The sequence below is a fragment of the Medicago sativa genome, chromosome 7, assembly GCF_051527215.1.
Source record: "Medicago sativa cultivar Bolivia chromosome 7, Bolivia_mono, whole genome shotgun sequence".
Classification (NCBI taxonomy): Eukaryota; Viridiplantae; Streptophyta; class Magnoliopsida; order Fabales; family Fabaceae; genus Medicago; species Medicago sativa.
The window spans coordinates 86447934-86463975 of record NC_140755.1 but is presented as its reverse complement, the minus strand read 5'-3'; the positions used below and the strand labels follow the sequence as shown (position 1 = coordinate 86463975).

The following is a 16042-nucleotide window of genomic DNA, read 5'->3' as shown; positions in this document are numbered from 1 at the left end:
CAAAATTATCTAAAACTTTCATGTTTACGCCTAAGACCAATTCTGTACCGATCAATACCAGTTTTCATTTTAAATTCGGAAAAGTTGTGCTGAAAGTCCATAAAAATTCACTGTGACATACGTGCAGTAATTTGACCATAACTCAAGTTCTATAAATCGTTTTGACGTGAGACCAACGACATTAGAAAGCTAACATCCATACCTACAACTTTCGTGTTTACACCTAAGATCAATTCGGCACCGATCAATACCAGTTTTAATATCAAAATTCGGGCAGAATGCATATTTTCTTCAAGTTTCACCTAATCTCATGGTGCTAACTTCAAAACTACTTCCAATAATCATCCTATGAATTATCTAAGGTCTGTACACAATTTTCTACATCAATTCAACAAGTTTTCATCATCTAATCATCAAATCTCTCTCAAAACCCTAATTCTCAAATTCTCACAAACTCTCCCCAACTTGTTAGATGCAATCTAATGATTTAACAACATAATATAAATGCAAGATAGTCTCACCCTCACCTTAGATTAATTCCTGAATCAGCGGCAACGTTCTTCTTTCCTAAGGTCTTCTCCTCTTCTCTTGACTTTTCTCTCCTCTTCTCTTCCTTCTTGTTCTCCTCTTTTCCAAAAAGCGGTTTCCGGTAAACTCTTTCTAACCTAAGCTTCTCTATTTATAATACTAAAATATTCTTCCCAAATCTATTTAGGCCCAACAACTTATTCTTCTTTCTATTCTAACCCCCAATTCCACTCACACTAATAATCATCATATTCTAATGAATAATATTTCTCTACTAAATATATATATCTCTCCCACTTGATAATATTAATACATCAAATAACATATATATTTCCACATGAAATAACAAATATATTTCTGCACCAAATAACATATATATTTCTACACAAAATAACATATATATTATGCTAGTAAATACCAACATATAACATAACAAAATATCACTCAACAAAATATATTAACTAAATTATAAAAAGACATCCAATCTCAATAAATCATATATCCCTCATATAAATCATATAAATACATATAAATATATTCTAAAACTAAGTAAAATAATAAAATAAAAAGGAGGGCGTTACATTTGTCACTGATAAATATAAAAATATAAACAGAGGGGAAATATTTTTCAATGATGCATAAAAAATGAGACACATATCCATCACTGATTAACGTACGGGGTGTGTTCTGATCCATGGAGTATTTGCTCAGTTATGTTGCAATTGATTAAGTTGTCACCGTGGCTACAAAACTAAATGAGCAACACTGCACTTGCTTCAGCATAACTCTAATAAATCATTTGAAACACACATATAAGTGACAAAAAGTAAACGAAGAGTGAATTAATAATTCTAAAATAATTAATTGATGTAAGCAAGTGTTGCTCATTGGTGCATGGCAGTATTAAATAGAGCAATCCCAATGTCTGCAGATTTAATTACAGACATAATCTTTGGGGTACTGAGACACTTTTGGACTCTGATGCGTTTTGTGATTTCAGTTTTAATTTAAATATAAATATAAAAAAAATATATATTCAAAACATTTACAGTATTGTCAAATGCCAAATATAACCTGCTCTTAAATATCCATGCTTTATTAATATGATGATGATGATGATGATGATGATGATATGATCTCCAAAATATATCTGGCTTTGAATATATTTCAAAAATACGAATTTCACTGGGAAAAGGGACAGTTTTGTCGAAATAGAAAAGAAAATGGACAATTATATATATTATTGTGATTGTCACGTTTGCATGGAGTTTTGTTTCTATTATTAACGATGGTTTTACTTTTTTTAAAGGAACGATGGTTATATTAGGTTGCCTAAAAAAACAACTGTTTTAATATCTTTCTATACAAAAGAAGAGTTTCTATGAAGTCAAAGTATTAGAATGGACACAATGAGTGTGATTCAATTGGTTAAGTAACATCGAGTTGGAACTTATAAAGAGCTATATAAGTTGTAACCTAAAGTTAATTTTACAGCCTATGTTGAAGTTTGTAGAGATATACTTGTAAACTATTGGAGTGTTAAGGTCCAATTACATTAACTTCCTTTAAAAATATATTGGAACTGAATAATACAAAAGAAAAAATATTTGCTTGAAGAAATCTACATTTAATTGAAAAGATACGTAATTTTCTAACTGTAAATATGGTGAATCATTTGGGAAGTTGATTGAATTCTCTGCAATTTCTATTAAAAGAAACATGACCTTAACTCACTCAGATGTCAAAAGTAATTTTCGTATTTGTACCCGAATTATGAAATTTTTCCAAAGGATAATGATTTTGAAAAATCATCCCTAAAAGCCAAAAAGAAGAGAAGGCAAATCTTATACCAAAGAGTTTCTCTGGCAGAAAAAGTTAGACAAGAAAAGGAAAGGTCTATAGAGTTTTCAAAATTTTAACTGTTATATACACCAATGAAAACAAAAGAACCTAGAGAAAGTTCTGTTAATTTTATCATCTATTTATTGCACTATACTTTGTTTGATTACCTTACCCATCTCATGGCTTTACTTCACCACAAAAAATTCTCCCTTCTCAAAGCTTGTGGTTTATTTGCACTTAATATATTACTAATCTTGGAGTAGGCTTCACCTAGGCCAAGTCACTCCTTGAAATTCCATACAAAGTTCTTGTTTTAATTTCCTTACACAGTTACACTATATATATAGATTTCAAACTTACGAGATAACAACTATATGGCCTAGATACATCTCTAAATGGGCGAGTTTTAGCATGGGGCTATTGTCAAATTGCCCCATCTTAAATCAATTTTGTTTTATTCGTCACTACATGTACACCCTGCAATTTATATTCCAATTTATAGCCCTACTTAATTATAATTTGACTCAAATTAATTTACTTGTGAATACGTTATTTTTTAATCCCCCGTTTAAAAATTTAATTGGTCCAGCTCATTCTAAATAATTTTTTTAGTTTGACAACATAGACATGTTTAAATTTGGGGTAAAAAAATATATGACGTAAATATATATATTTACTACATTATTTATAAAGAAATAAATTTAGTTTGTATCTAACTTTGTAATATTAATCCCTTCCTCAAAACTTTGTAATATTAATTAGGGTTAAATAAATTTTTGGACCTTATAGATATAGCGAATAAAAAAGTGACATGTTTTTGTCCTCTAAAAAATTTAAGCATGGAGTTTTTATTTTAATTTAATGGGGACTAAAATTTTTTGTCCCTATAAATATAACGGATTTTGTTTTTAGTTCTTCTAAAAAAATGACATGTTTTTGTCCCTCCAAAATATTTTAGTCCCCATTAAATTAAAATTAAAACTAATATATTATAAATAAATATGGCTATAAATTGGAATATTTTTTTGGTAGTGGTCGGGGTTTGAACCCCAGACCTTGCATATATTTTATGCATTGTCCCAACCAACTGAGCTAAGCTCACGAGGATCTATAAATTGGAATATAAAAATGCAAGGTGTACAACTAAAACCAAATAAAACAAAATTGACCTATGATGAGGCAATTTGACAATTGCCCCATGCTAAAACTCGCCCTCTAGATGTCTTTTTTATTTTTTTTAAAATAGATTTGTAAACCAAATTGTTTAAAAGACAGATTGAAGATAACAAGAGATAAAAAAATATTAACAAAAGACACATTTAAGTTTTTTTTAATATAATTTTAGAAAATTTAAAACTTATTGTGTACACATTTTAAGGACCAAAATAACTTACTCTTAAAGCCTTCTTAGCTAGCTTAACAATAATATACTTAACATATATAGCTATCAGTGAGATTTTGTTTACTGTCTTACAACTTACAAGGGGTCAAAACTTCTTTAAAATTTGACAACTGTTTAAGATAACAAATATAATCTCCTACACAGTTCTTGTGTCATTATTATTTCATAATAATAAACACAAGTTTTAATACTATATATATATAAATTCCAAAGAAAAAGTTGCAAAAATATGAATGCAAATTAATTAGAACAAAATGTCCTGCTTTGTCAGTGGGACATTCACGTATAAGTCAAACCCATGTGATTATGTTTGATCTTATCTTATCCATCCGATTGATGAGAAGAAATGAATCATGGCCGTCAAAAAATGATGTGTCACCTTTGGTAGGACCCAAAGTAGTATTATGTGGAATGTCCCGTGAAGTAGAAAGTCAGTTATATAAATTCAAAATGACAATGTCCAATCACAACTTTTTCTTCCTTCTTCTATTTATTTCACTTTCTATATATCAACTTGCCATTTTATTTCTCAAAACCTTTTTAAATTCTAAGTTCTAACCCTTCTTCACTACTATAATAATTCATATAGCAAAGTTCCTATGCTAGCTAACTCTTCCTCCAGAATATTTCCACGTAGGTTCTGACACAAAAGAGTTTTAAAAAAAAACATTTGAAAGAGGTTAATTGAAGGAAGTGCACATGGGAAGACATTCTTGTTGCTACAAGCAGAAGCTTCGTAAAGGTCTTTGGTCTCCAGAAGAAGATGAAAAGCTTTTGAATTATATCACCAAACATGGTCATGGATGTTGGAGCTCAGTTCCAAAATTAGCAGGTACAAATTAGTTGCATATATACCAATAACTATATGTTAAATGTCATCATATTATATTGTCTCATTCATCAACATAGTGAGTGCACAATTAATTAATATATAGGACAATTATCATATATGTCAGGTTTGCAAAGGTGTGGCAAAAGCTGTAGATTGAGGTGGATAAATTATCTAAGGCCTGATTTGAAGAGAGGAGCATTCTCAGAGCAAGAAGAGAATTCCATAATTGAACTTCATGCACTCCTAGGCAACAGGTACCAATAATTATAATAATTAAGGAACTGATAAGTGTTGCATTTAGATTTGGCTTTTAATTAAGTCATCGAGATTATTTTGTTTCATGTTTTTTATGTGCAGCTTGTTTTTTTTTTTTTCTTTCAACGAATCGAAGCGACAATAACTAAATCGTACAACTGACTAATATATATACTTTGGTGCTTTTTGAATTATCAGGTGGTCGCAGATTGCAGCTCAGTTACCTGGAAGAACAGACAGTGAGATAAAAAAATCTATGGAATTCAAGTCTGAAGAAGAAGCTAAAGCAAAAAGGAATTGATCCAAACACACACCAACCATTCTCTGAGAACAATGACAATAATGACAAGCAGCAATTACCTATGACTGACAATATTCAGATTCAAAAAACCTCTGTGGGATCCAATGAAGTGAAGATTCTATTTGATGATACACTAAATCCAAATTCTATTCCTATGGATAATTGCAATTATCCCCTTGAAATTAATTCAAAAATCAACAACTCAGTTAATTGCTTCATACCTTCTGATAATTTGATTGGATTAGGAGGATCATATCTCAATTTTCAACAACTTAACTATGGAATTAATAACATGACTCTATCTCCAAATTCCAACAACAACAACAACAGTTCACTTTGCTTCATACCAAGTACTAGTGGTTCCACTTCTACTTGCTCTCAAATGATGTCTGAATTCAATTCTTCCACCATGTTTCATTCTATGTTCCAAACTCCAAACACAAATCATCCTTCAAATTCTATATCCTCTGGTGAAGTTGATGGGATTCAAAACTGGGAACTTGGTGCAAGCAAAAGCAGCAATGGAAGCAGCAGTAGCAACATTAATTACCTTGATCATCAAGATAATCATCAAGTAGTAGAAGACATTAAATGGTCTGATTATATAAACTCTAGTCCATTTTTTCTTGGAAACAACAACACATTTCAGCAGCAGAATCATCAAACACACTCTTCTATCTACAATAATAATTATGAGGTTAAACAAGAAATGGGGTTCATTAATACAAACGAATCTATTCAATCAAGTAGTAGTACATGGCATCCTCATTTTGAAGCTGCTAATTCAGATATATATAGCAACAAAGATCTTCAAAGATTTTCAATGGCTTTTAGACAAACACTTAATTAGAGCTTCATTTTCACTTTACACGTACGTGGTGGAATCAAGTTTCAATTCAACCAAAAGAAAGAAAGAGAGAGAGATGCCGACATTTCCAACGTGAATTATTTGGTCAGAAGAAACTTGTCCTCACTTCTGACCACAGGTGTGTGCTGTAAATTTTATTTTATTTTTTTCATTTAAAGTTTTCTTTTTCTTTTTCTATTGATATTGTAAATGTGTCTGATACAATCAAAAAAAATTATCAGCATTATGTTACAATATGATTGTCTAAACTAAGCTTCTTTCATTTCATGATTATTTTGTTCATCAAACACATAAGGCTTGTTCCAGATTCTTCCATTAATTCTTACTCTCTTCATTCATTCAGTTATTGTTACAATAGTAAGTGAATTTTAATTTTAGGCTTAAATACTCTTTTGGTCCCTTAACTATTTATTTGGTATCGCTTTGGTCCCTTAACTAAAAAAAGATTGTTTGAGTATTTTATATTTATCTCTGTTATCTGTTTTGGTCCCTTCCGTTAAATAAATTCAAAAAAACGTTAGGGTTTGTACTATTCATCTTCTTCCTTCTCCTTCCATGCCGTTCTTCATGATCTTCATCATCATCAACACACCAACCCAGATTTTGGGACCAAAACGATACCAAATAAATACTTAAGGGACCAAAAGAACATTTAAGTTTTTTTTTTCTCATTTCTTCATCTTCTTTCTTTCTCATCTTCAACATTTTCTTCATCATATTCATGAGACCTTCATCATCTAAACCCAGAAATTAAAAAATAAAAAATTAAAAACCTTCAAAAATAAAAAAATAAACCATTATTTCGATGCCTATTTATGAATTTCCATCTTGGATCTTTGCTTCTTCCTTCATCATCTTCTTCCTCAAACCCAAATGAATTCGATTAAATCCATCATCTTTTTTCTTCATTGAATTTTTTTCTTCCTTTGTTTTATATACACTGGAATCTGGAATTGATGAATGGAAGAGGAAGAATAGTTGGTATAAAAGAGTTGGTTTGGTGAGGACAATCAGAGAAAAAGAGTTAGGAGGGGATTTGCTGCACTTTTGCTTGAATATTAGGTGTTGAATGAAAGAAAAAAAATGTCATGTCCACATGCTATGTTATGGTTGAATGTTGAGTGGAAAAACAAATATTTTGCTTGTTATACGAATTATATTTGTTGGAAAAAAAATTATATTTAGCTTATTGTTAAAAAATACGTGTATGATTGAAACCTTTCATGATTTTGTTAAATCTAATTGGTCAAAAATTAAGACAAAGGATGCATGAATCCATTTGATTGGTTGAAAAATCAAACAATGATAATAATTTGAAGGTTGTCATTGAAATGTGTTTTTTCTTTGAGGAGGCAAAGTGCCATTGAAAGATATTAATAAGAAATTAAAAATTCATTTAGTTTTGTTATTATAAGACTTTTGCAACTTTCCACTTATAAATAAGGTAATTAATAAAAACATTAATGCAGTTTTAAAGCATATGTGATTATTAATTTTAATAATAGAATGAATGATGGATAGAAAAATATGACGTTGAATAAAACTTAATATTTTTTCATTTAAAAAACATAATAATTTAATAATCTTTAATTAGGATATTAATTTTAAAAATAGTATAAACTCATTTAAATATTTAATTAGGATGAAGGAAATAAAATATAAATGATTGTAAGGTTTACTATTTTTTTGAAAATGCACTTAAAATTTTAGGGTAGCACCTTGCTCCCGTTTAGTTAAAGGAACTTTTTGACTCAAAAAACAAAAATCAAAGGTGCCATAAAATCGATTTTCTATTATGTATTTCTTATATTTTTTACTCCAAAGTTATCGATTCAATCAATTTTTTGAAAATATGATGTATTTCTTCTTGTCTATTGACTGGTTTCCATCTCAAGCATTAAGTAGCAACAAAAAAAAAAACAAAAACCAAAATAACATATAAAAGAGCAAGATATTAAAAGTAAAATAACAACATAAGAAACATAAGAAAAATTAAACAAAAAAGAATAGATAGATAGAAAAAGTTGTGAGTATTGAGGGATTAAAATAAAACAAAAGGGGGATGAAATTGATTATATTTGAACGTGGTAATAGAAATCCTTCGTATATATTCTAATTTATATGTGATGCATTTCTTCTTTTCTCTTGATTGGCTTCCATGTCCAAAATAAAGATCCGAACAAAAACAAAGAACATATAAACACCAAAAGAAAATTGAAAAGAGAATATGAATAAGAAACATCAACCAAAGAAATCACATAAAAAGGAACATAACAATACGAAATGTTAAATAAACAATAAAACAATAAAAAATAAAAAATAAAACAAAAAGATAATGAGGTTGAAAGCAGTGATTTTTTATAGGAGGAAGAGGTAGATGAAAATAATAAAAAATCAAATTGTGTATATATAGGGGAAAAATCATATCATGATCAATTTTGATTGGTTGGTGAAAAATAAGTGAGTCATGATTCAATTTTGATTGGCTAATAGAAAATGAATGAGTCAAGATCCATTTTGATTGGTTGATGGAAAAACATTAAATGAAATGGAGTGTATGAAGATGCCACATGTACTTTTGCTCAAAGATATAAGCTTTTGTATTATATAAAGATAAAGATTAGACCCGTAATTAATTAAGTAGATTTATGTCCATGCGTGTGTTTGTTTGTTTAGCTGTTTATATTTTTGGTTGATAATTCAGTTCGCTGTTACTATAGCGAGCTTGTTTAACCATTATTTTTTATTTTAATTGATAGTATATACATCACCGTTTCACCTTCAAATAAGTCACACCGCATTTTAAAGTATTGTCTACATTGGATGTAAGGCCTTCACGGTTTTGTCCTTTTTAAAAGACGTATTGTTGATTTTAAGGAGTGTGAATGTTGTATATATATTATCCTTGGTCTCGACTCCCAAGCGATGTGAGACATTTTAGGTGTACGAGAATAGTTGCCTCTCAATCGAGGCTAAGGAAGCGTTTTTGGATTCGTCCTCGGTAAAGTCGCCAATGTTCGTTCCACCTTCAAGTATATGCCATGTTGTGTTATGAGGTATTGTCCGTTTTGGATGTATGTCTTTACAGAACCGTGAATGACTTATACCCAAAATGGACAATACATCGGAACGTGGTTTAATGTACTTGAGGGTGAAACGGAACACATATATCATGTAAGTGATATATAGGTCAACCATATTTAATCGCAAAAATTAATTTTCAATATCTTATGATACTAACCAAAAAAGTACTTGATGTGATTTGTACTTGGTTATGTTGTTTTGATAATTTGGATCATAAGTGATCAATTTAGAACATTGATATCTTAACTATACCTTGATATCCATGTTATTTGGTTTGATATAATTGTCATGTTATAAAATATACACTTGATAATGCATTACCACATTACTCTTGGGGTTGAAAAAAGCTTTTTTTTTAATTAGAAAAATAATAATTCGCAGCGGAAACGGGGATGATGTGGGGATACCCAAAGATAGGGTAATAGGTAAGCACATGAGAGTCGGGGTGATGGGGATATGTAATGTAAAACCTGTCCCTACTCCGCCCCATTTTTATGCTTAGTATCTCCTCATTAAAAAAAAAATAATGCATATTTTCACCCACATTATCTTTTTTTGTGTCTGTGAATATTTTCACACATTATCTCATGTATACTCTAACGTGATAGGAGTAATGCATAATCATCATTCATCAATACACGTGAAGAAAAAAACTAGTATTTTGATATAAAAAAAACTCAAAACTGGACCCTTACAAAAACCATGTGACAGGGTGTTAAACAAATTAAATGAATTGTATTTTTGAAGCCTTGAAGAGGTTATTAATTTGGGTAGGAGAGGTTATTAAACCTCAATGAATATATGTGAGATGTTACATGCTGTGGTACTACTCACAATCAGAGTCAACAAATAGCAGTGTAATGTGTCTGTCAAGAACAAAAGAATCCATAAATAAGAATGGAAACGTTTCAGAGGACAGGATCTCGATAGTGATATCTTGGTCTGGGACTTTGTTGGGCATGTCAAAAATGGCACAGAGACCTTGTATAAGTCGTGGTAGGGTCAAAATGTGATCATAAGTAATAGAAAGGAATTGAGGAAGGTAATTAACCAATTGGTTGTTGCAGGCTAGCTGCTATCCCTTGTCCCTTTGCTGCAAATGTGCCACGTAGTACAAGACTATGTGGAGAAAAATTAGAAACCAAAATATTATGTTGCCCTTTCATCTTAATCATTATACTCCCTCCGTCCCGCAATACTTGACCTATTTGAAAAAAAAATTGTACCACAATACTTGACCTTCTCAAATTTTTAAGCTTAATTTGACAAGTTTACCCCTTATAGTTACTTTTTATGGTCTCCATGTAAAAGTTTGTAGTGGAACAAAGAAAGTAATCATTACTTAAAAAAGTGAAGGTTTAAAAATAATAATAAGGACAATTCAGTAAAAATATCATTCTTTTTCTTTCATTTTTACACTTTTCTTAATCTGTGTGAAATGACCAAGTAGGTCAAGTATTGGGGGACGGAGGGAGTAGTTATTATTTGCGAAAAACTTATAGTAACAACCAAGTTTTAATCTAAAAAATCAATGTTTGAAAAAATGTCAAATTTTATTAGTAGGAAAAAATTTTGTGGTGGAATTTGGGGACCAGTAATATCCACCACAATCGAATTGCCTCATCACAAAGTTTAGTGAGAAAATTAGGATCTCACTTTTTTTTTCCACTATATTTTCATTACTTCTCCTTTTTGTTGTTGAAAAAGGTTAGAGGAGAGACACACCCAATGTAATTATGTAGTAAATGCTAAAAATTGAAGAATTAAGGGGGAAGATTTGCTAACTTTAAGGTCGAAAAGTTATGGTGAGAAACACAATAGTATTATTTTCATAAAATAATTTATTTTAATTGAATTTTATTTTTAAATACCTTACAATAATAAGCAGAGCCAATGATACTTTTGAGAAGGGCACTGATTTTTTTTATTAAATTAAAAATATTAATTATTTATACTTAGCATAATTTCTTAAGACAATGTGGTTAATATTTTATTTATAATTAGGATTGAATGGAGTATCTTGTAAATCAAATTATTATTAATTGTGCATGAATCAATGTGTTGAAATTTAAGTGTGAGTGTTTAGTGCCACATCAACGACTATGAAAAGATAAAATATTGGATATATAAAATAAATGATCCATATATACCTTTTTTTTTTTTAAAAGAAAATGATCCATATACCTAACAACTTAAAATTTTGTAACCGAAAAAAAAATTTTTTTTTTTAGATATAGATGTAATGTCAATATCTATTAGAAGTCATGGCCGTTGGTTCTTTGATGCTCCATGCGGTTCTCTTCTCCTAACACAACGAAATTTGTAAACAATGAATTATGATATAGACACACATCTTTTATATATATAACAATTGAATGAAGATATTCTATATAAAAAAATATATGAAAATATAATAGGAATCTGGGAAAATCAATATTAATAAATAAAATAAAGGTTTCTTTTTAACTCTTCTGCATACATGTATTAGGTTGTTATTTTTAAAATTGAGAAGGCGAGTGCTTTGCTGTACAATGGAATTAGGTTGAGTGTATTATGTAGTTTGAAAAAGTTAATATTGTGTGTGACAGATTGTACAATATGGATAAAATAAAACACCAAAGCTTGTCGGGGAATCAAAGCCTAAGAAAGCGACCAAGATCAGTAAAATCGTTTGTACGTATATAGGTAAAGGATTATTACCAAGTTTTACACACACACACACACCTGCATTTTACAGGGGTTAGCTAGGTCACACATGCAATGTTATGGTCTACTAGTACCTTTAGGAACAGAACCTTCTCCTCCTACTCTTAAAAATTTAAATTTTAGGTGCATAAGCTTAGGGTTGGGTTGAGTTGGGTTGGTGGATGGAGAGAATCAAATTAGGATTAGACAGTTGGTTTGTTTGTTTCATATGCCCTACAATATATTACATTACATGTGGTTTCCAAGATTTTTGTCTTGTAAGTTTTCATACCTATGTCCCACTACTCCATATATCAACTTTAATCTATATTCTTTTTAATAATTTAAGTTTCATATTTTTTTTTCTTTGAAATAGTTATATCTACAACCATGTTGGAGTTCAAGTAAGAGTGGTTAACGATGTTGAAATGCGGTAAATAAAAGACATTTTAAAAGTGGTGACTCATATATGTTATGGCTGTAGGTGGATATGTAATGTTTGTTGTGTCAATCTTTTGACATTTTGTTGCTTCAAATATTCTCAAGATTTTTTTTTTAGAATTGAATTTTTTTCATACACATTAGTCGGAGATTTAAGGTTTGAGTATCTTATCGCTTAGACCATCCAAATTGATGTTTGTAAATGCACTTTTTATGAATTAGCAATAGTAGTTGTACATCATTGTCAACATTAATCTATCGAATGATCTATAATTTTTTTGTCATTAATTAAGAAAAAAACATTAGAAGCTCGATTTATAAGCATTAATGGAACTCTCTTTAAATTTAAGCAAAAATAGACGAAGAATTTTACGTGCGGAAATAAATTTTAACATTTAACTTTGTATAGATACATTTGTAGTTAATTATTAACAGCCCAATTGAAGTGATATTAAAATTTAGGTTCAACTCTTGAAAGCATGAACATGGAACTTGTGTGGGGTGGAAGGGAAGGGAGAAGAACTTGCCACACCATCTCATGGATCTTGACTTTCATGATTTATATGATTTTCAGGTTTAATGTTACAATCTGATTCTCTATGGTGAGAGTCCTTAGGTCAAAATATGGATGTGAGAATGAAACTATGCCGATTATCCAAGAGAAGGAGAATTGTTGTTAGGTGTGTAGAGCTATTAGTAGGACTTGGAGGTGGACTAAAAGTGGATGCAGGTGGCTCATAGGAGATGGAAGGGATGCCCTAGGATCAATGGCTCAACTCTGGGCTGATTTTAAAAGATCATCTTACTCAACCTATATTTCACAAGAGATGTGAGTATTAGAAATGTGGGAGATTACATCAATCATAAAAGTGTCGGAGATAGTAGCAAAGTCGCTTGTGTTGGGGTCTTAAGAGATAATCTTGGCCACCAGATGGATGGTTTTGTTCGCTATGTAGGATTGTCTAACGCTCTTATGACAAAAATGTGGGGTTGGGTCACAACTCTAGATCCCTAACTCACTTAAACTTTTTCTTATAAATTTTTTTAAAAATTATTGCATTGTTTTCTGAAAAGTTCATATTAATTATATTTTTCGGAATCTGTTGTAATGGAAAAAAGATTCTCTCAGGTGCAATTTTCTCATGTTTCTCATGTGGGACATTATACTATTAAGCCTTTTTTTTTTTCGTTTTTTTTTTAAAATAATATAATTTTAAGGGTTTTCATCCGAGTCTCTATTCACTTAAGAGGATCCAACTCGGTATTCTTAGACTGTTGTAATGGTATATTTTTAGACCATTAGATCAATATTTTAACCAATAACTTTTTCTTAAAATAGTGAACAATTAGCCAATATCCTCTCAAAAAAAACTATTAGCTAATATCATTTGATCAATATTTTATAGTAAGTAACAATATGTACATCAAATTACTTAATTATTTACTCCTAAGAAGACTTAATTTACTTATATTTAGAACATGAGAGAAGCTAGCATTATTGTCAAAGTCAAACTAACCTTTGACCAAAAGATTTAGTTCCACATCAATAAATATATAATTCAAGAATATATAGTGACTAATAAAAAAATGTATTTATACCAACATAATTTGAAGGCATAACAATTTATTTGACTTTTTTTTTAGTATATTTATTTGACTTTTTTGTTGTTGTTTTTGACAGCCTCTATTGATTTGACTTATAAATTCCTAAGCAATATAACTCCTAGTCAGTTGTGGCATCCGCATAGTATATATTGTAAAAAATACATTTAGATACTATAATACGCATCGAGTGAAAAATACAATTAGATAAGCATACTTTTTGTGTGTGGGTAATTTCATCATGAGCATTTTTTTATAATTAAGTTATTGTGTGTGTACATATATGTCTAATATAATTATCAAATGTTAATTCTCTTTAGCATTATGTATGTTTGTAGACGAGCATTACATATACCTAATACTTTTAATGCGTTGACCTTGTTATTATGGACTCAAAAAGAAAAGAGAAAAGGTACATAAAAATATAAAAAATAAAAAGTCAAACTTAATTGGCTTGGCAAGATGTATTTAAAATCTATCACTTGTTTCGAATGGCCATTATCATATAGGATTTGCTCTCCGGCACAAAATCTTCTCATTAAATGAAGTAACCAAAAACACACTGTTTATGAAGTCGTCCACAAGTAGTTTTGATAATTAACTGAACAAGTTGATGCTATTTAAACACTGGCAGCTAATCCTCAAACTGAAAAACTTTGATCTTTTGGTCCCGATTTATATAGAATAATGCATGTGAAGATGTTCCTATGGCTCTAAGTTAAAATGAAAAGAGGACCTCTCCTTCATTCAAATCCTGCCTTTATTTCCCCCTATGGTTTGAAATTTTATCTTAGAGTAATATTGTTACTTGACCAACAAAACATATTTGGTCACATCCAATAAAAACATGACAACTCATAAATATTTAATGTAAATAATTATAGTAGAGAGAGAAAATTTGTCTGTAAATTAAAGAAAAATCTATAAATAAATAAAAATCAAAGAGAGAGTAACTAGATCGACGACCACCAATCGCGGTGGTAGACATGTTTTCCTCTTACAATCCTTTTTCTTTAATCACTTTGAGACGTACAAGTTTAAAGTCATGACTGCACTGGTTGGTGACCCTTTTGCTCACCCATACGAGAAAGTTCGTCGTCGTGATCCCCTCAAATTTAAATGCTTTTAGAGAAAAGATGATCGCGGAAACTCTTGCATTCCTTTTTTGACAGATTTCTCATTAATTTAACAGACAACTTTATTTTAGAAGTCTCTAAAAAAAACTTTATTTTAGAAGTTTATGAGTTGTGAAGTTTTAGATGTGACCAAATGTGATTTGTTGCTGTTCAAGAAACCATGCAACAATTACTCGCTTAACCATGACTGGGTTTCACTCAATTATTTTATGTAAGTGTTGGCCTTTGTCTTAAGAATAAAATTCCAACCTCAATTGGTATCATAATCTAATTTAGAATACGAATTATGATTGTTCTATATTGTATTCATTTTTAAGGCAACGGATCGTATGTTCATTAAGAATATAATTATGTATTTTTATAATCAAACCCTGTTTTTTTTTTTATTATTGATTTGACCGTTTCTTATTGATTTATATAAGAAAATTCAGAGGCAAGACTCCCCAAACCCCCATAAATTAATTATTGGCTATTTTTGCAATATTTTGATCATTCCTGATATTTCATTAAAATAAATATATGAGTGAGGGGCCATTATTCAAGAGTCAGATAGATGAATGATGAATATTCAATCATACATTCAAGTACTAGAATATAAAAATTGGTATGATCTTATCAAAAGAAATAGTATGAACATTTGAAAAAATGACATGAATCAAGGGAAAAAAAGTAAAACAAAATGGCGTAGTATTGGTCATGGTTGCGTAGCGTGGCTATAATGGATGCGAGAAAAGAAAGAAGGAAAAGACACCAGAAAATTTAGGTTAATTGGACCACTAATTAGTGCATTTTCACTTTTTCATTTTCTCACATGTGCTCTGTTTTTCTCTCTTGAACGTCAATAGGTTCATATCATCCATTTTACAAGGAGAAAAAAAAAAAAGACAACATCTGGTAAAGATGTTTGAGACTAATATAACATAGTACTTTATTCGATATAACAATACATATATACCAATATCACATTGGTTTAATAATATTGGACTCGATTCATCATTAAATAAAGTCTCGTATTTGAGTTTTATGGAAATAACCCCATTAAAAATGATTTATCATAATTTTCATG

The 16042-nt window shown here is 30.0% G+C and overlaps 1 pseudogene across 1 annotated transcript; it reads left to right on the top strand.

Moving 5' to 3' along the window:
* The first annotated feature begins 4352 nt into the window (after positions 1-4352).
* LOC146909673 (transcription factor MYB61-like) lies at positions 4353-6135 on the top strand (annotated as a pseudogene). Its single transcript, XR_015019048.1, has 3 exons — positions 4353-4604; positions 4729-4858; positions 5058-6135. The product of XR_015019048.1 is annotated as a transcription factor MYB61-like (transcript).
* Positions 6136-16042: the final 9907 nt, after the last annotated feature.